At 40.4% G+C, this 24,152-nt stretch overlaps 1 long non-coding RNA gene across 1 annotated transcript in view; it reads left to right on the forward strand.

Moving 5' to 3' along the window:
* The window catches only part of LOC140689456 (uncharacterized), a 51,951-nt gene extending 41,769 nt beyond the window's left edge, over positions 1–10,182 (forward strand). Inside the window, exon 7 of the long non-coding RNA XR_012064426.1 lies at positions 9,726–10,182. This is a non-coding gene — a long non-coding RNA (uncharacterized lncRNA). The remainder of the gene's footprint in view (positions 1–9,725) is intronic.
* Positions 10,183–24,152: the final 13,970 nt, after the last annotated feature.

Genomic DNA, 24,152 nt, shown 5'->3' on the forward strand with positions numbered 1-24,152 from the left:
GTGCAGCCATGCTACACTGAACAGCCAGCAGCGTTCAGTGTAACATTTACAAACTCTTAGAAGGCAAATGGAAGATGACCCTGATTAAAAATCTGCATAATCCTTTCCTATGGGGAAAGACTCTCATGATTTTATCTAAACATATAAAGACCATCGCATGACAATTGATCTAATTACAAGCACAGAGGTAATATACATTGTGTCTGTATCACCAGGACCTTCTTGTTCACCAGCATACTTTTCAATGACACAGGAAGGATCTTGTTAAAAGAAGTTTGCACAGGAGGAGTCCAAAGATTTCTCAAATATTTGGGGTACACAGTTGAATGTGACCACTTTAACATTAAGATCAATCTTATAGTTAAAACTACTACTTTTGGAAAGTTTTATCACAGTAAACATGCTTGCTGGGATTCACCACCAGTCAGTCAATAGCTTGCATTTTATCTTGAAGCAAAGGACTACTCTGAACAGAACTGTGCTCTATCCTTGGGTAGGTTTGTTAGTTAAAATGTGGGGATTAAAATATATGGTGAAGCTGAAGGCAGGAGGCTTGAGTGCACACTCCCTTCTTTCATCCCGCAAGCACTTACCGAGTAACTCTTATGTGTCAAAACTGTCCTTAGCGTTGTTTGCACTGTGGTCAAAACAAAACAAAACAAAAGCAGACAAAATCTCTGCCCTCGTGGAGAGTCCTTGTGGAGTCTAGTGGGAAAGACAGATACTAGATATTTAACAACCCAAATAAACACATAATTATAAAAGAACAGGTTGCTGTGAGAGAGAACAAACGTGGTTCTCTGTCTGAATTACTTTGCAGAGGAAGTTCCTATAAGTTCTATCTGAGAAGGAAACATTTCAGTTGAAACCTCAAGGATGAGTAGGGTTTAACCAAGCGGAATGTTCAAGGAATGAGGTCCAGGCAGAGTGAGCACCAGCACCATCCAGTAGTGCTCAGAGATTCACGTTTCACCAACAGACTCAACTATCAGGGGAGAGAGTTACTGTGCTGTGTTTCTAAAAATCGGAAATTTCCTGGGTGGCATCACAGAATTGGATCATTATTGTGTATGGAATCCGTAACGAAACACTCCAGGGATTCTCTTGCCTGGATAAAATTTGACATTTGTAATGGCTAAAAATAAACTCTGGCTAGTAAGACTTGTCCTCTGAATTTCACAGAAATTAAAGCCCAGCTTCTATTTAAGATGATATTGTCAGACATACAGATCTTGCCAAGAGGGTCAGAAAGTCTCAGGAAATACAGAATTAATACCTGTAGATATTTTCCGATGCAAGGGAAGACCTGGAGACTGATACACTTTTTTTTTTTTAACAAAAGGATCACTTTGCCACTCAAAATCTATTTTAAAAATGCTCAGAGGCTATAACATTAAAATTTTGTTTTACTTTTATTCTCAGAAAGCACGGTAATGGTGCCTTGTTCACAGGTTACACAGGACTCAGAAACACTGCAGTATTTACAGAAGAATGCATATGTAGTCCAAGTTCTGTGGATCTTCATCTCAAATCTGCAAAAGTCATAGAGTTCTAGGCTGTATTATATGAAAAATAGTAGACCTGCGTGTCCCTTAATTAACTCAAAGAGTTTGTAGACATAATCTTAACTTCATTACCCTCTTAGAACACATTTCCCTTTGAACATCCGATTCAAAGACTATTAATAGATGTTACTGGCTCTATATTTAAGGTTTCTCTAGACTTTGGTCTTTCATTTCTGTTCTGCACTTAGCTGTTAAAGTTATGATGGTTTCTCTTTCCTCTCAAAGACTCCATCTAATTTGGCAAGGTATTTTCTGTTTATACCCAAATATGGCACCTTCAGTTCCCCCCAAGGGAGGAAGGACAGGGGCAGGGAGAACTGACCAATTGGCCGCAAAATACGTATTCCATTTTAAGCTACTATAGCATTCTTTTTATTGGAGAGTCTACATTTCTGGATGTAGTCTTGTACCATTTAAACACTTCTAAAATCGCAAACAAAAAATCTCTCATGTTCAGCAACAGTAAACACAATTGTGTGTCTTTACAGTGGCCAGAAGTTCAGATCTTCGAAAAAATATGTTGGAAAATCAAAACTTACGGAAAAATTCCAAAATGAAAAATGGCTTGACATACCTGAAGTTCCAATTTCTATACTTTGCACTCTATTTTATTCCAGACTACATGACACAAAGACAAAGTTAATAACCCGTATATTTGCAACTGTGAGACTGAACTTAATGTCACACTTGGAGATGTTACTGAATGGTTAAAGATCAGAAATTTCACTTTTGACTTTATTCATTTGAGACTATCTGATTTTCATTTGATTTGATTTCCCAAAAAAAAGCATGTTGAAATCCACGACAGGCATGTTATTTATGGAGAATTTAATATCTTGAAGAAGCAAGATAATCTGGGTCTATGGAAATGGTTCGGTGAATACTTCATTTGACCTCTCATGTACTTCTGCCCACCCCCAAAGCTCTACTCCACCAGTTCTTTCTCCGACATTGTGACACCTGATCCTGAAATAATGTAGCTTGTAATTCAAATACAGCCGTAGAACACAAAAATTAGTCAGGTACTAAGGTTATTGCAGTTTGTAATACGTTTGCTAACATTTTCCTTCTGTTGCATGTTTGTTTTTTCTTCTTTCACATCCTCTTGTTTCAATTTTGAGAGAGCCTGCATTTTCTTTTCTCTCTTTCAAGATTACTAGCAAGGGCAGGATGTGTTTTGAAGTTCTAGGCAGAGCACTAAATGAATGTGACTACATATTTGCTGAAAATATGACATGTGCTTAAACATGATTAATACTTGCTTTTCTCAGGCTTCCAGAGCTCCTCAGTTCATGCCTTTAATTCCAAGTAGTTAAATAATAACATGGATGTGAAAAGGTGAGAAAACATTCAGATAATTTCCTTAGAGAGAATAATCTTTTTGCTAATAATGGAGCTGTTGCCAAGATGCGTGTCTTTCTTAGCATTCCCAGAATTAAAGTAGCTTCATAACATTTTAACTGTGTGATAATTTCCAACTTACAAGAATCTCTTTAGACTTTAAATCAGCCCTTAATAATTAGTAAGGTTTTATTGAACCCTCACTCTGTGCCTCGTACCACGCTGGCCACTGTTAGAACACAAAGATGTCATAAGATGTGTTCCTTCTTTACGGGGATTATAGCCTAGTTAGGAAGACTGAGAAGACTAACGTCTCAAAATAATTAGGGGACATTTTCAGATAACTTGTAATGTGTTAACAAAGAATCATGGTGAAAGCTACCATTTACTGAGTGCCTGTTGTGTGCCAGATCCTTTCTTAAACACTTTAATATATTAAATATGATTCCAGTTACAAGGGCTCTGGGTGCTCAGAGAGGGTGAGATCAGTACGGGCAAGAATAATTCGGAAAAGCAGAAACAGCCTCGCAGATGTAGTGAACAAACTGGTGGTTACCAGTAGGAAGAGGGAGTGGGGAGGGGCGATTAGGGGTAGGGGATTGAGAGGTGCAAACTACTATATATAAAATAGATCAGCTGCAAGGACAGTTTGTACAGCACAGGGGAATACAGCCATTATTTTGCAATAACTCTAAGTGGCATATAAGCTATAAAAATATTGAATTATCATGCTGTACTCTTGATACTAATATAATACTGTAAATCAACTGTGCTTCCATTTTTAACAAAATCCTTCATAAGATGTGGGAAAAAAAAAAGAGGGTGAGCTACATTTTCCAGAAAGGCTCGGGTCTGGAAAACATGGAGGACGGGGAGGTCGTCTGGACAGGGAGAGCCTGACAGTCACAGGTACAGGTCCTGGAATTTTGAGGGGAGCTTCCTGGTAGAACCTGGGGCTTCAAAGCAGTAAGGACTAGAGTAGAGAGTGATTGCATAACACCCCCGAATTTTCACCCTTCTCTATATCCATGCCCCTTGCAATGTGATCCACAGTTCATCTCATCAAGAGATACATGCTACTTTCTACACCTTGAATATGGCTTAGCCCTGTGACTGGCCTACGTAGCTATGTGACAGTGGGACAGTTCTAAGTCTGCATCTCAAGATGCCTGTCATCTCCTCCCTCCCTTTCTTTCACTCTCACTCCCTCTTGGACCCCCGCCTCTGGGTCCCAGAACAAGCGTGGCTAGCCCAAGGGTCCACGAGAGTCCATGTGGAGCAGAGCTGAACCAGCCAGCTCGATCCGGCTGATTGTTTGAAGAAATGAGTCAGATCAGGCTCTAGGGGAGCAAAATTTGCCAACCCCCAAATGTCTCTTTGGCATGCTGATTATTTCAGGCTGGAAACAATCAAGGCACGGAAGACTGAGGAAGAAAGTCTGCCCTTCACCCTCACTGCCTGAAAGAATGCCAGTAGAGGACCTGTCCAGGAGGGGAGCCATCATCACAGGGCACTGTAGGACGGACTAGATGTGTAGGCAGAACTAGCTGTGTGGAGTGTGTAGAACTAGCAAAGTCTGTTGAACTTCCACTCTGGGTCCCATTGTCTCCATATTTGTTTATCAAACATTTGCTCTTCCATCTCCATGTCAATTGCTTCAGTCCCCTCTGAAGTCTCAAACCAGTACCCCCAACATCCTCATCTGTCTGAGGTGAAGATGGTTTTTAAGGTGATGGCTTCAGCCATTTTGGTGACTTACTCAGTTCTCCTGGATCTCTCCCATTGTGTACCAGTCATTAAACTTTGGTTAGATCTTTTTTTCCTGTTAATCCGTCTCATATCAACTTAACTCTTAGAACAGCCAGCAGAACCTAGAAAGGTGGACGAAACTGTCTTCCTCCCTGACAAAGGCATTTTTCAGTTGGAAATCTTGCGGTGGCCTCCCATTTTATTGAGCATGAAAACCGACGTGCTTGCTGGCTTCATTTGAACAAGCCCCCGTGACACCCTGACCTCCTGCTTCTCTGCACCAGCCGCTTGTCCTCCGTGCTTTAACTCAAACATCCCGAACATGATCCGACCTTAGTGCCTTAGCTCAGGCTGTTTCTTCCTGGCATTTTCTTTCTGAAGCATGTGCTTTTCTGCCTTAGGACTTTGATGAACTTCGCCTCCACCTGACCATGCTTTCCCTGGATTGTTTTGTTTTGTTTTGTTTTTTGTTTTCCCTGGATTTCTACATGACCGACACCCCCAAGACATTCAAGTCTTTGCTCAGATGGGGTTTAAGAAGACCCAGCTAGAAGGAACACTCTACAAACACAGAGAATCTTGGTCACTCTTAGAGCAATGGGTGCCCTTCAACAAATATCAGTTACATAAATGAAAGGCATGAAGATGTAGTAAAAATCAATGCTTTGGAAAAGGGGGGGGGGGACAACCACCACAGGTATCTGAGGGCTCAAACCCTGTCTCTTCTTCTACCTGCTGTTGTGATTCTTTGGGTATTAGTTAGCATCTCTGTGCTTCATTTCTTCTTCTGTAAAGTGCGGTTACACTGCTGCCTACTTCAGAGGACTGATGTGAGGAGCTCATTTATACAAAGTAATTAGAGTACTGCCCAGCAGATTATAAATGTTAAGTCAATCGTGGATTTTATTATTAATAGTACCTATTTCAGAGGTTTGGTGTAAGGATGGGATGACGTCATCTGTGTAAAGTTCTTAACTTAATAAATGCTCAGGAGATGTGAGCTGATGAGCCACTTGCTGAATTTCCAAGACACTTACTTCTCCTCTCCCAGGAACTGTTGAGGATAGCACTCCACATTGAGTGTACAGTATCTTTATAAATAGCCTTTCCTTTATGAATCCACAATACTCCTTGCTCCATACTATTTATGATTTAGCTAAGGTCTTCCTCCCAGAAATCTCCCTGGACAACGGTCGTTGGCCAGTTTTCCTCTCTCCCTAGTGTGCTATCCCATGAATGTCAGTTTTCTCCTCACAAGTCACCATTTGTTTCTTTAGTGGAAGGGTTGTGTGCGTTGAATTATCAAAGTTAACACTGACCAGCAGAGACCTTGCACTTAAACCAGATCTTTAGGAAGAGATCATTAGCATTCTTTCATTTTGGACCAGTCTTTTGAATCCTGGAAATTAGCTCAGATCGATAAAGGCAGAAGAATCGACATTTTCTTAGTGACTTATGCTGTTTAGTAAGCGCAACGCCTTAGAATACATATTTGCGATCGGATTTTCTCCTAAGAGAGAAGGAAGGACCTTATTATGCTTCTCACATTCATTATTTTAGACATTACGTTGAGAGAAAGCAGAGGAGGCACTGGGGGGGAATTGTTTTTCTATAGGTCATTGGATCATCTGATTATTGCACTCTGTTTCATTGATCAGTATGGACTCTAACTGTGCAGATATGAACAATTACTAAATTCAATGAAAATAAGATTAAAAACCCCACCAAGAACTAGAGAGATGATAACAGAAGATCTCATTTTGCTGGTCCTGGGAAGTTTCCCACTAACCGACTTGTCGGCTCATTCATTCATCCCCCTTCCCAAGCCTCCTGTGTGGTCTTTCTTCCTAGAAGAACTGAGTCTATGATATTTCAATTCCTGGAAGCAGTTCACCGTGCCAGCATAACATTTACTACCAACACATGACGTGTAAGACTCATTTCCCCAATTCCCTCGTCAGAGTGGACAGTGCTGATAACCTTTCTAGAGGGCTTACATCGCTGTGCACTGAACTGAACTCACCAAAAGATCCCAATTTTAAACTCAAAGCGAATGTGAGAAATCTGTTATGTGGACATGAGGACGAATTTGCTGAGTGTATCATTACACGAATAGACTACAATTCATAGAATTGTGTAGCTGAAGGGAGTTTGAGAGTTTTCCTCTGTCAGCATGATCACCTTTGTTGATGCCTGTATTGAAATCACAACTTCAAGTGGATGATTGTGCATATGTGTGAGTGAGTGAGTGCGTGTGCGTGTTGTGGAATATCCCAAGAAAAAAGTCAAACCTCTTCATAATATGTGACGGTGGGTTTGGCAATTCTTGAATCCTCCAAAGATCAGTATATGAATATAGGTTTTAATCTTTTTCTTTTCGCAGGAGTGAAAACTCAATTCTATGAAAAAAAAAAAACCAACCAGATATATAAACCATTGTGTGATGAAAAGAGCATTGAGCTAATTGGAAGATAGGGGTTTATTATCTGGTTTTTTCACTTATCAGGTGTGTGACCTGAGGCAGGTAACAGTATCTCTCTGGGACTGATGTTAGCAGAATCTCCAAAAATCCTTCTCAATAAAATTCTTAGGAACTATGATTTTTCTCAGGCACTCAGGCTATTTGGTTCAGGGGCTTCTTCCAATGGCCACCATAGACAACCTACTTACTTATGCCAGAAAGATTTTGGGAAATTTTTTCTTAGATAATTGATCCTGGAATAGAAGTTTAATATGTTGGTATTAGAACACACACTATGTTGGTATTAAGTGGTAATACATACAGAATATATATTTACATGGAATATCCAGACTTGTTCAGCATTCAGCTTTTAGTGAAATATGGCAAGTGGTTCAGATCAATGTGCTTTTCCTAAAACAGCCGTGGCTTGGAGTCAGTGCACATTAGACTGGCTATAATCTGCCTTCCACTGCCCCCTCTATTTTGCTTTCTGCAGAGCGATTATAAATGTTCAGAATGATGACTTCAAGTTACTTCAAGATCTTCAGGCATCAAAAAAGTCAATTAAATAAACTATGCTAAAAATACTCCACCTACTATGGGAGGAAAGTCACTCAGTTTCTTAACAAACACATTGTTTTTAAGAGGAAAAAAAAGATTCTTCGGTGAAGCAATCAGTCCACACATATTTATTGAGCATGGGTTTTTCTAGGTATTACAAAGCATTTAGAGCTTTGAGATACATTCTTATTTGCAAAAAAAATTAAACGAATGTGAGTGGAGGAAACCCAACAATAATTAATAGTAACATAGGTGTTTATGGTTGCCATGGTGAATTCACACGTATCTCTCCTAAATTACTTTGTGCTTTTCTGTGCTCTAGAGCATACACATCCAGCCTCTTTGAAAAGTAGATTTCTGAATGCAAATTAGATTCTTTGAGTTTGAGGCATTACAGGAGATTTGGAAGGCAGAGGTGGGACGCTTGCTTTTGCTTGAAGCCACTTTGTGAAGATGGGTTTTTCTGTAGTCACAGTGCAGTGTCTAGTCACTAACTTTGTGGGTATGGAGGGACATTAAAGACATGGTAGTAACGCTTTCCAAAAATCTGAATTCCAGCTCTACAGATAGGGAGAGAGCCCAGCAGTCCCCTGGTGGGTCCTGTGCTGTGAACGTGGCGGTGATAAATTTCCCCTCTGTTGGAGCATTTAGGAAATCTTGTTGGAGATACTCCTAGGTCATCAGCCTGTAGCTCATTCTGCTATAATTATCATTTCTGCGAGCACCCAAATCTCTGTATTAAACCCCATTCTACTTAAACTGACTGGCATGATTCCCGTTTCCATCCCCAAATATTTATAGACCAGTGAGTGATGCAGGCGTACACAGAGGACAAGGGCAAGCATTGCAGAGTTTTATGGGCTAGATGATCAAGCTGCATCTTGAAGAAAAAATAAATAAACGGACATTGGATAATTCTTTGAAATTTTGGCATTAGCTTTATTCAGAAATTCATACTTGCTCTTTGTTTCTGTAATGAATATTTGGATTGTGCCCCAGTCTGCAGATGGTAAGACTGCAGAAGATCCTGAAAGCCACAGCTCATGGACACTTTTGTCTTACTAACTTCAGTGTAAAGAGATTCTTAATTTTCCAGGCTCCAGTGAGTGAAACGATCCCCCAGCGAGCAGTTTCTGTTGGTTTAGTCCTAGACCTTTACAGTAAAATTATGAACAAACCAAAATGTGTTTAGATATTTTACAGATAATGCTAAGCCAACAAAAGCTGTAGAAAACTATGGACTTGGGATAAAAATTCTCCTGAGTCAGCCCTCTGGTGCCGAAGTATTACAGGGGTTTTTAGTTTAGTTTTTTAGCTTTAAGGCCCCAAATCATGAAAGGTCAAAGTAGAAAGTGGTGCCAAGGGATTTTAGGAATGCTGCTTAAATGGACAGAAACCTCAGTCATGTTAAGAACCTCCTGTGCACTGCTTTCATCATTCCTTGGACTGTTATAGAATTTTCTCCCTTCTTGACATGAACAGCTCCAAAGCAACCTGGTCTTTTACTGGACCTCATTCTCTTAGTTACAGAAAGCACGTGTCCTTGGCTTCTTCTCCACGAGGGATAAAATGATGAGCATCCTTTCCTCCCACGTATTCCCCCAAGTGACCACCCACCCCTGGCCTGACTTCTTTAATGCAAGTCTCCTCCTGATGTACAGACACAAAGGACAGCATCTTGGTCATCTACTTCTAAGATCTGGGTGTCTGAGGCAGCTCTACTTCTAAACATTTAGCAACCACAGAGCACATCAAATTAGCTGAGGCCAGCACAGGGCTAAAATATCTTATTTTCCCATTTGCTTGGGACTTGACAACTGGTTGAAGTACGGAAAATAATTTCCTCCAAGAACCACCAAAGAATCAAAGGATTTTCCTGTTCTACCTTTCTAGAAAATGCAACAGGCTTCCATTCTTTGTCACTGGGTGGCCATGCATATTGTATCCCTCAGTTACTAGAACCACTGGGAGACTGTAAATGGCAGAGAAGACAGAAAGTAACAGTTGCCAACCCTGTGAAGTTGCTAACATGAGTCCTCACGTTTCAGACGGACCACTCTGGGGACTTCCAGCTGTACGCGGAACAGGACGGCGAGAAGTAGACAATGGAGTGGTCATCTTTCAAAATTAACTTTAGGGTAACTTTTACAGACCACAAAAGGATCACACTCCAGGAATTCAGAAGATGCTCTGTAGGATGGTAGTTAGCAACCTAAACTAGGTGTCTTCACTGTACTGGCTGGAAAGGTCTTTGAATCCTGCCATACCAAGGGGACGTCTCCTTGTCTGCTCAAAGGCTTTAGTTTTCTCAACTTCACTCTCCCTCCATCCTTGATGAAATCAATACATTAGAGCAAATAAATGGTCGGACCTTGAACCTTGTCTTTGTGGTGAAAAGAAATCTGGCTCTGGACTGACTTCATGCATAGGTAGCCTGCATGGTTGGCAGAGAGAGGAATGAAAAGGCTCAGTTCTCTGGCAGATCACCCCACCCATGGCTGCACTGGATACTCTCAGAAGAAGTCATGCCTGTAACACAAAGCCCCTCCCGCATTAAATATCAATGGCCTTTCAGACAGTAAATGCTTTGTGTTGTTATCATTTACACCCCAAGATGAATCCAAAAAATAATTTTAGGTTTTTACTGAGGCTTAAGGAAGAGCATAGGGCACTAGGTGCTTGACGATTGAGAGACTGAAGACGTGTTTGGAGGGTGAGTGAGCAGATTGGAGAGGCTGGGACTTATTAAAACAAAACAAAATCAAACAAAAACTTTCTAAGCTTGCGGAACTTAGATTGGCTCCCTCAGCATTAGGTTTTGGTGTTTGTTTTGTTTTGTTTTCTCATGACCTCTAAGAGGAATCTTCCATTACTGAAGAATAAACCACAGTTTAATCTCCCCAGAAATGCAGGGAACATTCTCTTTGCCTCCTCCTTGCTAGAGATCCATCTTTAGTGGATGAAGTTTCTCCTATTTCCTGATGACGAGGGGAGTGAGAGTGTCCGTAGGAAGAAAAGATGCAAATAAGAACATCTCCACTGCTACCCACGGAAGACAGGAAAAAAGAACAGAGGGCATCTTTTTTTTTAACATTTTTTATTGATTTATAATCATTTTACAATGTTGTGTCAAATTCCAGGGTAGAGCGCAATTTTTCAGTTATACATGAACATACATATATTCATTGTCACATTTTTTTTCTCTGTGAGCTACCATAAGATCTTGTGTATATTCAGAGGGCATCTTTAAAGAGGAATATACACAGTGAGGCCAAAAAGCTAAAGAAAGAAAAATAAAAGGATTTTGAACTGTGTTGTCTCTTCTAAGCTTAAAGTATGGTAGCAAACACAGTTTTTCAAGAATGAAATTAAGTTGTTTGAAAGAGTTGGCCTGCAGTATCTGTTCTCATAAACGTATTGCAGATGACAAATAGTATGTATTTGTTGCTTAGTGCTTTACAAATCTTTTCCTATTCCTGCAAGGATGAATGTGTCGGAAGACACTGAGATTTCTAAAGCTAACTCGATTTGCCAGGGAGGTTTATCATCCTGGAAATATTAAAAGGTAATGCTTATTTTTGTGTGGGGTATGGGAATTCTTTGAGGTGAAATGTAAGTACCAGGAAATCCCAGCAATCACCACCGCAGGGGAGAAACATTTCATGTTCGTTAAATTACGAAATGTCATTTGACATTGAGTTTTTCCCCCTTAACTCACAAACTGCTGAGTTAACTCAAATCTGTACTAATTGGGGGTTTTGTTTGGCTCAAAATTACAGGCTCTTACAAAAAAAAAAGACACAAATGTCCATATATTATACACCACTCCTAATTATAAAATAAAAATGACAGGACCGAATTGGCTCGATTTCCCATTTCATATATCACGTGTGGTATTAAGTTCAATAATGACAAAATGTATTGAACGTACTGGAAATACAAAACTTTCATTTGTCATACACGCTTCATACGTTTCATCTTTGAGTTTCTTATCATAGGTTTTAATGATATGAAATAAAACCAATTTCCCATTTACCCTGTGTGAGCAGAACGTGACCCTTCCTGAACTATGATGACTTCTGGGATTTTGTGACGTTGAAAATCACATCATTGGCAGAAGCATTTTGCTCAGTTTCTTTCTAGAGAGGCTATTAAACTCGATGAGTGTGCCCTGGCTAGAACTAGGAACTCGAAACTCAGAATCAATCCTTTGCTCTTTGGAGAAAAGTATGAAAGATACTTTTATCCTCTGAAGGAGAGTGGATCGCCTACATACACCACCAGTTTTCCGGACCCTACTTAACTGGATCAACGGTTCTCTTCTCTTGCGTTGGATAGTGGACTCTAAAGACATGAGGAGTGAATGTCAGAATCAGCCGCTGGGAAATCTGTTCTCATGTCCTGATCTGTTCGGTGTTACCCCGGCTAAAATAAAGATGAGAAGAGCTTCACCAACTGACCTTTGTTCACTTAGGTATCTATACCTCATCCCTCTCCAGAAATAGTAACTTGCTGTCAAGAACACAAAGGAAGAGAGAACACAAGAAGACAGAAGCAACTGGCACTTAACCATTTCCTTCTGTCCAGAAAAGTCCAAATCAAAAGAGTCAAAGTTTCGGAGTTATCACCATATTTTTCCTTTTTTGAGGAGAAACTGATCACTTCAATTATCATTTATCTCTACCTCAAACCTTCTTGAGTTGAGGCTTGTCTTCAGGAACTAGTAGTGCTGAATTTCTCTTCGTGACACGGGCTCTGTAGCTCTGTCAGGGATGGGAGTCCTGGATTCCAAGAGCAAGGAAGGGTATTTGAAAACATGTAGACCAGTCTCCTCATTTTACACAACATGAGGCAACAGAGGCTTGAGTGTTCAAAGAACGAGTCCAAGGTCACTCAGACACCTGGGAACAAAGACAAAGCCAGATCCCACAGAACCTCTGTTCCGTGTAACCTGCTTTTCCACCTGCCCCGTGCTACTTCTTTAGCTCTCTGAATTTCCCGTGCGTTCTGTTTATCCCTTCTAGCACTGGCCTGCATGAGTGGATATCACCATCGGTCATGAACCCTAATAGATGCAACTCCGAGCTTTGCAGGCAATCGAGACACAACCTCAGTGTCATCAGGAACCTTCCTCAGCTCAGTCGGTTTTGGCTTTTTGTTCTTTTGCTTCTACTGTTGTTTTGTTTTGTTGCCTGTGTTATCTTTGCTCGTTAGACACCCATCCTCTGCTTGAATTACTACGTTGTTAGAGGATGCCTGAATTTCCGAGAGAGGCCACTCCATTTCTGAGCAACACTACTTGTATGAGGAATTCTGCACCATTTTGAGCAAAATATGCCAAACTGTAAATTCCACCAGCTGACCAAGGTTCGTTTTCCAGGTGAGGGGAAAATGGCTCCCTTCCCCACCCCAGTACAATAGAAGAGCAGCCCTTCCCCCTTGAGTCTCAGTACCTGAATCTTTGAAATTTAATAAGGCAGTTCCATCCCAGGAGGCATTCCGAGGGAAATCTCAAACCCAAGACCTCTCTTCTGTTCCTGTGTGGTTGACAGTTGCCATGGGAATGGGGAGGGGGGTGCTGTCCTCGGGCGCTCTGTGACCTCATCCCAGCTCCGTTCCTGGGAGGACCTAAGTGCCTGCTAAGGTTTTTATAGAGGTCGATCATCTGAGCCTAGCAGAGGAAGTGCTGGGTCCCTCTGCACCAGAGCAAGGGAACATGATTTATTTAGTGCTTACCGAGTGGCTCTAACATCTTTGCCTTGCCTCCTTCCCTGACAAACACAGAAATTCTAATTTTAACTCCGGTCTCCTGTTTTCAGTCATAATTCTTGGGTGGATTTCAATGGTTTCTAATTAAAAGGAGAGACCACTGCAATAAACCCTCAGCTGATCAAAGATCAAAGGTGTCCCGTGGACACCTCTCAAGCGCGGGTGAGATTCCAAATGTTCAGTCTTTCATTTTCCTGTGACTGTAAACACGAGAAAGCAGCTCAGACTGGCTTCAACAGGATCTTCAGTGTGACTCAGCCAGGGCTGGGAATTTCAGCTGAGAATATACTTAGGCGATTTTGCAAACTAATGAGAAACCTGATTCTGTCCTTGGAGGGAGACACCACCCAGAAGACAACATGGCCACGCGGTACATAAAGAGGAGACTGGGAGCCTGAAAAGGGCCGCCAGGAGCCACCTAATGTGAAATCCAAGGCTGGATTTTGTATTGATCTTGGAGTGGGGCAGCCAAGAGCATGCTTTGATAGTAAAAACCCCATCTCTAGAGACTCCGGGGCACTCTAGGGAAGCCTCAGATCCATCCGTCTTCATTATTTTGTCAGGAAATAGAATAATAAGACCTGTGTTTAGTTCCTAAACAGCTTTAAAGGTACCTTTGCCAGTTTATAGGCAGAACATCAGCGTGCATCGTCACAGTCAACATCTTGCCTAGGTGCTCCTGGTTATAGATGTGGTCAAGAAGTAGCCCATCTCTAAGACACTTCTGAAATACATTCTTGCATGAAAAAGCATCATTCTAGTTTCAGAGGGGCCGTTCTTAGAAATTCTAGTAACCCCCTGGAAATTTCAGAATATCCAGTAAAAAGCCATCTTTTTCTTGAATCATAAAGATATTTCTCATGTAGAGTGGGACTTCCCTGAAAAAATGGTATATTACCAGCCAGTCCCTCACTATTCGACTATTGCAGGAGGCCTGTGATGTGCATGTCATATTATGAGTAAAGCTTTAAAAATTTATTAAAGATTAAAGACACATTGAAAGATATAAAAGTAATATAGTGAATTCTCACGATCCATTATGCAGCATAAGAAATAAAAAATGTTCTGTAAATTTGAAGCCCTTCTATATTACCCCCAGTATCATCTCCCCAGGCCCCTGAAAGTAGTCTCTATCCTAAATCACATACATTTTATTCTCAAGGATTTCTTTGTAAAATTAGTGCACAGAAGTGACTCAAATGTTTATAAGCTTTATATAAAGCATATTTTTGCATATCTTTTTCTGTAATTTGCTTGGTCCACTCAACATTATGTTTGGAAGAGTTGTCCACGTTGATAAATTATTAGTCCATTGATTTACACTTCTCGTTAGTATTTTTTTTCATTTTCCTGTTGATATATATCTTTATTTTGGTTAGAGACATATACTCTTAACTTCAATAGATATTGTCAAATTGTAGTTATACTAATATGTACTCAAGATACACAATGCATTAGAGTTTTTATTTTTTCACATCCTTGCTAACATCTGCTATTGTCAACCTATTAACATTTTTGCCAGTCTAATTTTATCCCATTATGGTTTTAATATTCATTTCTCTGATTTCTAGTGAGGTTAAACATATTGTTGGTAAGGTTTATATCTTTATACTAAATTGGTTTCCCAATTTCCTTCTCCATGTCTTACACTAAATATTGCCCTCTCTCTGTGTATGTCTCTCTGTCTCTCTCTGTCTCTGTCTCTGTCGCTATCTCTGTCTCTCTGTTTCTCTGTCTCTCTGTCTCTCTCTCTCACACACGCGCACACACACACACACACATACCCTGCAATACTTTCTGCTGGTAGGTAGTTCTGAAAGACAGAAACAGATGATTTCTCAATTCTTGACATAAGTTCTGACTAAAAGAAGGTTCTTTTTACCCTTTCCTGAAGAACTACTTTCATTCTGTCACTTTTCTCTTTAACAGTCTCCCGTGTCTCCCTGTTGCTGGGCAGAACAGGTTCAAACTTCTCATCAAATGGCCCCATTTGCCTATTCCATTTTATTTCTTGTCCCAGTGTTAGCCCACTGCTCCAGGCGGCTTTGTCCTCTTGCTCTTCCCCTCATGAGACAGCTTAGTGACTATGGAGGCTGCCCTTAGAACTTCCAGAATTTTGTGCGTGTGGAAAATGCCGCACAATTTTTACTAGCCTGTAGAAACGTTGAAGGGCGGAGTCTTAATCTTTCCTACCTGGTGCACAGAGGAATCGTTCGTTTTTGGATGAATGGATTGTTTCAAAGTGAAGCAGTTGGGTTTTCCCACACGCCTGTGCTTTAAAACCAAGAATTTTCAGCAGATGGCTGTCTGCAAGGTGAAGTCCAAGGGGAAAATAAACATCCCCCCAACCACCACCATAAAAATATCTGTCCAGTGAGTCACATTATGTTCAACCCTGAACCCTACTAAAGGGACTGCTTATACATTGAAATGCTGAGCGTCCTTGAGAAATACTGTAGGGAAGGGGAAATATTAATTGTTGGACATTGTTGAAAATATTGCTAGGTTATCTCGAAGGGCCTGAGACTCTGAAAGAGTGAAGTAGAGAGGTAATAAGTTTGTATTTATAATGGGTGTAAGGAAAAAGATCAGTTGTTTTCTGGAAAACACAAGCAGAGATAGGGCATAGGGCATGTGTGGAGATCACAAGTGGCTTCAACATGCAAAAGTTTACTTTCCTAAATAACAGAGGGCTGGTAGGGAGTCCTCGAGAAATCATCTGAAACCAAAGTACCTTCTGTGTCTGCTCGGTCCCTGTAGGCTTCAACTATCGACTCCACACCCTAGACCTCCCAAAGGAGATAAAATAATTCTGCTTTTATCTCACTGGCCAGAACTCAGCAACATGGTCACTCCTGATAGCAAAGGAGGCTGTGAAATGTAGTGTTTGAGCTGGGCATCTTATGTTCTAGAATAAATTTAGAGTTCAGTTATTAAAGAAGAGGGGGAACTTGATACTGGATAGACAACTAGCAGGCTGCTTTCATAACCAAAAGGGGGAAATAAGCAAATGGAGCATCAGGAAGAAGTAGTGCCTGAAACTGGACAATAACTTTTCATACACCTCGAGTTTATGTGGTATAAACACTATTGCTGGTGGGTCGTGGAGGCTTCTAGACTGATCTATAGTACTACGTTGAGTAGCCAAATGATAATTAAAATTCATTTTCACCTCTCTTGGTCTCAATTTCTTTACCTAAAGAAATGAGGGTATTTATTGTATCAATAGCTTTCGGTTTTCTTAGCAGCAGAATTCTTTCTTCTAACACATTTTTTTTTCTTTTACTTTATCATTTTTATTGATTTATAATCATTTTACAATGTTGTGTCAAATTCCAGTGTTCAGCACAATTTTTCAGTCATTCATGGACATATACACAATCATTGTCACATTTTTTTCTCTGTGATTTATCATAACATTTTGTGTATATTTCCCTGTGCTAACACAATTTTTTATGGATTCCCAGATAAGTGTGATAAAAAGGAAGACTTTTGCAGTTGAAGTAGGAGTAGTGAGCTGGCAGCTTCCTATCATGGTCTTTTCCTTGTTCTACAATGTGGCCTCGGAGAGATCCTGGGGCTCCAAGTAAGGGAATGTGAAATCCACTGGTCTTGATGCTTTTCAGACTTGAACTTCTTAAGAGTTTGATGACTCAGACTAAAACGGGGATTCTGCAAACCTTTGTCTGTAAGCTTTTGTCTTTCTCTTCTTAGTTAGGATTTGGGGAGAAATTTTTTACTCAGGGAGAAAATAAGATTCTTAATTTTTATTTTTATTTGGGGAGAAAAATAAATAAAGTTCTGGCTTTTAAAATGTTTGTTTTTATTGAAGTATAGTTGATTTACAATGTTGTGTTAGTTTTAGGGGTATAGCAAAATGATTCAGTTTTACAGACACTATATATTCTTTTTCAGATTTTTTTATTGTAAGTTATTACAGAATATTGAATACAGTTCCCTTTGCTATGCAGTAGGTCCTTGTTGTTTATTTTATATATAGTAGTATGTATCTGTTCGTCTCAAACTCCTAACTTCTCCCGCCCCCATCCCTTTCCCTTTCCCCTTTGGTAACCACAGTTTGTTTTCTATTTCTGTGAGTTTATTTCTGGTTTGTAAATAAGTTCATTTGTATCAATTTTTTAGATTCCACATATAAGTGATACCATATATTTGCCTTTGACTTACTTCACTTAGTACGATAATCTCTAGCTCCATCCATGTTGTGGCAAAAGGCATTAAAAATTCTGATTTTTAAAATTTCCATTTGGGAAGAAAGTTTGGGAAGCCTTCTAATATCTGACCCCTTTTTGCATAAAATGAAACATAAAGTCTGTCCCTGTTCACAACACTTCTTTGGAATTCTTTACAAGCATAGATGGACACCTTGCACATACCTTGATATTTGCTAGAATTAGATACATAGCTAAATTAGATGTGTTGTTGTTAGGACTTCCCCCGCAATGATATGTTTCCTTCCTTGAAGTGTGGCTTCTGAAGGCCACAAAAAGCATATTGTAGATAATCAGTGTCTGATCACACTTGATTTTCTACATATTTCTTAGTTAATGCTTGGATTCTATCCCAAGGTAAATAATGAAGGGAAAACTTTGACTCAACTCCATGTAGTCAATTTAGTATAGTCATGGAGAGGGGGAAGATGTTTTCCTACAGGAACTGTAGCCAAAGTGTTGGAGTTTAAATTTCATGTGTGGCTTTCCTTTATGAGGATTAGCTGCTGTGCAAGTCTGAAAAAAAAATGCTACGGAGAAGTGAAATTATAGATGGAGACAGTGTAAAACCAAGGGTGGCTTTTGAGTCACACTTAATAGGAATCTAGAACTCTTTGCACTTTCCAAGTTTTTGCCATCCTACTGGGACTCTTAAACTTAAATAATAATCTCTTTTCCCCTTTAAATAATTCTTGTCCTACTTTTAAGACTACTAGGGGAATAAAATAAAACACATGCAAAACTTAACCATCAGCATTACTAAAACATATGTAACGGCGTGCAGAAACACTGCAGACCTTGTAAAAATGCATGTAAGACCTCAGAGAAAATCACCTCGAGTACAGGCCCAAATGTATTTGAATGGAGAGCGTAGGTTTGGTGGGCAGGAAACTCAGGGTTTACTTTCAGCTTTGTCATTGCCCACATCTGTGCCTTCTGTGTAATCATTCTGGTCTACCTGAACTTTAGCCTTACCCTTCACATAGTTGAGTGATATTTTTCTCTTGTCTTCCAGAGATTCTGGGACCATTATGGTCATTTTCATAATACTCTCAGGTCAAATGAGAAAAGATGATGGCTCAATAACTCAAGAGGTATGACTGCTGTGTCAAACACTAACAAAACCAAGACGGTGTGGCTCTCCTAGAGTCATGGAACTGGCATTAACTCTACGATCATTTGCAAAAGATAGAAGTTCATGATTATCTACCATTTTCCCTAGATCCTTAGTTCTATTGGCCGGATTTCCTTTAGTAGGTCTAGATCATTTAATCTTCCCTTTACTCTTGACTTCCTGGCTTTATCTCCTTCATATTTAACCCCAGGTTAAAAAGACCAACTTCTGTATTCAGGGGGTTTCCTTCCATCTTAAAATCGAATGGATTCCCCTTGTGAAAGCTCAAAGTGGTAGGAAACGAGTTGCTACAAATCAACGGCCTTTAAGATTTCTCTCTTCAGTGTTGAGGTCACCGGGGCCCTCTCTCAACTCTAACAGCTCTGAGCAGCCAAACAGTCCCTAGTCCTTGACCTTGAAATTTGGGCTTGGGTCCACAATTTTCAGAACTGGGAGTCAGCCCAAGTATAGCTCTTGTCTGGCTGCTGCCCAAAAGTATGGTAAAACTCCTAGAAACAAAATATCTATAAACAAACAAAATGAACTAATACATTACCTTCATGCCGTTTGAATTGAAATCAGAGCAACTCCTTTTAAAAAGTCACGTAAAAGTAGCTAAAGAGTTTTCTATTTGCTAAAAGATGTTCTTTAGCAACATGAAGGGTTTTAGGAACCCAGTGGGTTAGGTTTTAGGGAAAGTTTTGTATGACCTCCCATTAAACTTGGTTCTGTAACTACCCTTGGCAACTGTGCTGTGTAAGGTTGTGGTCAGGGACAGAATCAGGGCCAGGCAGCCTCTGTGGTCACAGGGCCCCGTGTTCAGAAGCTTGGTTGAATACTCTGTCGCAGCCTTCTTGAAATTCTGAATAATTTCATCTTTGCACTTGGGTTTTGTATGTGAAGTCTGATGGGACAATGGAATATGGGCAGGAGAAGAAGAGATAGACACCAGCATTGTTTGTCTCCCTATGTGTGTGCAGTGTTCACCATGAGGACACAATTCCAGGGGACCCGCGATGTACGGGAAGTCACAGAGATGCCAAGTGAGTGCAGGGTAAGCTTCTTAAGTCTATGACTGAGTAAGCAAGGATGCTGACAGCCCCACGAAGCAACACCTTCCAACGCCTTGGAACTCAAAAAGAAGGCAGTTCACTCTGAGAAACACTGACAACCAAAGAACCCTATTCTATCAATTTTTATTTGCATTGTCCCTCTGTGTCAGCCAACAGCTTTTATTGACAATGATGACCCAGAAGGAATGGCAGGACAACCCAGAGTTCCTTCACTTGTCAAGTGTTTTCTTACTTATTAGTAAAACAACTGTAGAGAGCGTTACATGTAGCAAGAAGTGAAACTGAAAAATTTGTGTTAATTTTGTGAAACGTTTTCACTGTTCCGGTAACAACAAAGTACAGACATGTGTACAAGCTGTACAATGCAAATTGTGTAAATTTGGTGATTTCGCATTTTAAGTAAATGCTCTTATATTTGCACTGAAAGACAGGCAGTATCTTGACTAGAACAACCGGGAAGGCCTGGGCTAGAACCACCCCGCTAAGCTACACCAAGATTCCTGACCCTCAAAACTGTGTGAGATAATGGATGTTTGTTGCATTAAGACACTAGATTTTGGGGTAATTTGTCACGCAGCAGTAGATTACTAATACAGATTTTGGTACCTGGAAATAGCGTTCGGTTGTAACACAAGCCCAAAATGTGGGGGTAGGTTTAGAACCAGGTAGTGAGTAGAACCTGGAAGGGTTTTTAGGAGGGTGTTATTCAAAGCTTAAAGGAGCCACAGAGAAACTGTAGAAGCATTACGTCTTTTGAGATGACTCCAGGTGAAGGCTTAAAGGCTGGTGAGGGAAATGTTATTGGCAAAGGTTATTCTCATTACGTGGTGGCATAAAGTTTAGCATAGCTTCACCACACTAACGCGGAAAGTAGCCCATGTGCCTGTGAACCAGGAGAACCAGCTGAGGAGACGTGTGAGCAAAACGTTGATGTCTTCTTTTTCCTTCACCTTCTTTTTCCAGATTAAAATGTGAGAGGAGAGTGATAAACTAAAGAGAAAAAAAAGGAGGTTAAACCAAAATAGGCTGAGACATCCTGGTCTTGAAATTTCTAGCTTCTCCAGATGACAAGTGATGGTAAAGTCAAGAAACAACCTCTGAGCAAAGATCAAATTCAGGAAGCTGTTTTCATTCTCCAAGGATAAGCTGCAAAACATACACACAGCCCTGTCCCAGGATTTTGCTAACGTTTCTCTCGCTGTCACAATAGAATCATAAGGGACCTTGATAATCTTGACACTCTGCAGAGCATCACGCTAGTCTCTTATAGTGATGACATCATGTAAATTAAACCTGCTGAGTAGGACTTGGTAAGTATTCTGGATCAGATCTGATAAAATACAAATGTGAGACAGGATGGGAGGTATTCTCTGCACAATTCAGGGACTTTCCTTTTTTTTTTTAATTTATTCAATTGTCTAGAGTATTCTGGGATATCCCCTCCAAGGGAAAAGAAAAGTTATTTTACTTTGTACCTCTTACTACTAAGAAGAAAGAACATTTCTTGGTAAATCTCTTAATATTTTAGAAAAAGCATTTACCACAGTGGGGAACAGTGTTCCTTGCATTTATACAGTGACTTGAAAGATGGCCAGTTTTGAGTGGTGGCCAGAAAAAGAGAGGCCTGTGCGTCATGTCCTGGTTCTGAAACTACCGGCCCTGCTACTCAGAGGGGTATGCAGTGTTTCCACACGTCTCCACAGTAGATTAGGGTAAGTTGCAGAATCTTCCCGGGCACCAGGACTTGAGTCCCATCGCAGACTCTTAAGGCTCCAGAGCAAGGCCATGCCATCTCTGGCATAGAATTATTCCCTGTTTAAAAGCAGCTCCTGGGGGAATTGAATGAGCAAGGTGGTTGAATAGGAAGCCCCAAATCCTGTTCCTTTACAGAGACAACTGACTTAACAATAACAGCCTGCAAAGCCTTCATCAAAACAATGAAATAAATGAAGAAGTAGCAGTACTGAACACAGGTACAAAACTAAGGACAGTGGCATTGAAAAGATACGGAAAGCCATACCATTTCACTGCGTTTCATGGTAGTGCTAACCCCAAGCCAGCACCAGGTGGCGCAGCTGAGAGAAAACCCCCAGCTTGTGGCTTCTCCTCGGGATGCAAAGGCAGGAGTGGACTTTCTCTCTGCCGTCGGGCTCTTCGGAGGGCTGGCTCTAAATGATTTTCTACATTGTTATTTCCTGACGTGTGTCTCTGTGTCCCTTATGCTATATGCTTATGTTTATGGGTACATTTCAGTATTCATAGCAGGTCAAGAGTCTTCAACCCGCTAAAATAAGAAAATTTTCTGAAACCAAAATCCAAGGAGCAGAGAAAGTGGCTTGGAGCTAAGGGGTGTGATCCTTTATTCTGTCTCCCAGCAATGTCCCAAGAGGCCTTGAAGAGGCCAGTTAACCTCTTAATGTCTGTGCTTCCTTTTGTGTGAAATGGGACTCATAACCTTTATGATGTAAGGACACTAAGCAGATGAATTATTTAATGTTAGATGATCTATGATCTGCCACACTGGATTATTTTGAAGATGCCCATACATTATTCATCGCCAAATGCACTTCTTTTAACATTATTAGAGTACGCAGCCTCTCACAGATTCCAGATACGACATACACTTTCTAATAGGTGGCAACAGGGTACATGCTGTGGGCTATTTTTAGCTGAAGTGAGTTCATCCTAGGTGACCCAGAGTGCGATGTTTCAGGGCTCTGTGAAAACAATGAACCCGGCTGCACAGTGGATGGTAACTATCACTGTCTTTATTTAGAGCTCAGTAGACTGTCGGCATTCAGGGATTTCATAGCACACTTTGCATTCTTTGTAAGCATCATCAGAGGTTCATGTCACAGAGTGACCTGTGGGTTTGTGGTGGCAGGAGTTTGAACTGTGTGCACCAAGAGCCTGATGCATAGGGACCAGTCACAACAGCCCCAAGGGGAGCGAGCTGGATTCTCCTTGTGTGGGACTCACCTGAGCCCTCGTCTCCTCTCTCAGATGCGGTAGCCGTTCTTAAGTGGTAAAACCTCAGTATATTTGCGAAAATGGCTCTTCTGGGAGAAATAAACCATGGCTAGTGCTGGTGATGAAACTGAAGAAGTCGAAGAAGTGCTTATTCTCAGCCAGAAAAGAGAGATTTTTTTAATGAATGAAGAGTGGGATGTTGAACTTGGCAGATTTAAATCCATGATACGATGCAGCCCACCAAACGGGTATATGGGAACCAGAAAAATCACTTCATGAAATCATTTTAGCAAGAGTACTTCTGAAATCAGGATTTTATTCATTTATTTTGGCATTTTTACTCTTTTTTAAATATGGCTAATCTGAGGGTCAGAAAAGGAGCTATTTTACTTTTCAATTTTACCTTGTCGTATTTTCTAGGAGAGGTTATAGGCTATGGTAGTGGTCTACCACATTCTTTTTTTTTTTTGCATTTTGTAAGACGGAATCACATAATCTCCAGATGAAACTCTTACCTCTTCCGTTTTGACATTTGAACCATTAAATTCCTTATTTTGATGTATTGTAGCAGTATTCAGAAATAACGTTAAATAGAGATAACTGACGTTTCTATAGTTCTTAACTTTAACCGGAATATTTCTGGGGTTCCTTGAAGTGTATTTTATAGAGCAGGTGCCCTCCTTGAAGAAACGATTCTATGATAAATTAACCTTTAAAAATCTGCCACGCCCGGTTCCCGTGTTAGAGCATCAAAGAGCATATTCACCTATTTATTAAATTATTCACTTATTTATTAAATGTGCTGGGCACATCTAAACCTTAATCTTCTGTGGTTTAATTTTGTTTAATCCTGGGATAAACAATCTTCCAGAGATTTTTTTAAAAAGAGAAGAACTTTGAGTGTCTTATGAAGCCAACATAAACTTGACGCCACATTAAAGGAACAAATTTGTATTTATATCAGTGTTTAAATCTCATTCTTAAGTGAGGTGGCAGATATGTAGTCATTCGCTGTGAGAGCAGCAGTAGGAAGGAAGACCCCTGCCACGATGTCCCCAAGGATCACTATGGGATGGACGTCAAGTCCTCTCCTGAAATGAAGTCACAAGCAAAAGCTTTCCGAAGTGAGCGATTTTCACATGAAGGATGTGTTGACTTCTGAGACAAAATGTGCCTACATTTCCTCTTGCAGACCTCTAGATTAGTTTAATCTAAACAATATAGAGCACAGTGTTTAAAACTTTGATCCACTGACAAGTAGTGTCCCCGATGGAACCACAGTGTTCTCTGCCACGTGACTGCATTTACATCCCATCATCC

The sequence above is a fragment of the Vicugna pacos genome, chromosome 26, assembly GCF_048564905.1.
Source record: "Vicugna pacos chromosome 26, VicPac4, whole genome shotgun sequence".
Taxonomy (NCBI): Eukaryota; Metazoa; Chordata; class Mammalia; order Artiodactyla; family Camelidae; genus Vicugna; species Vicugna pacos.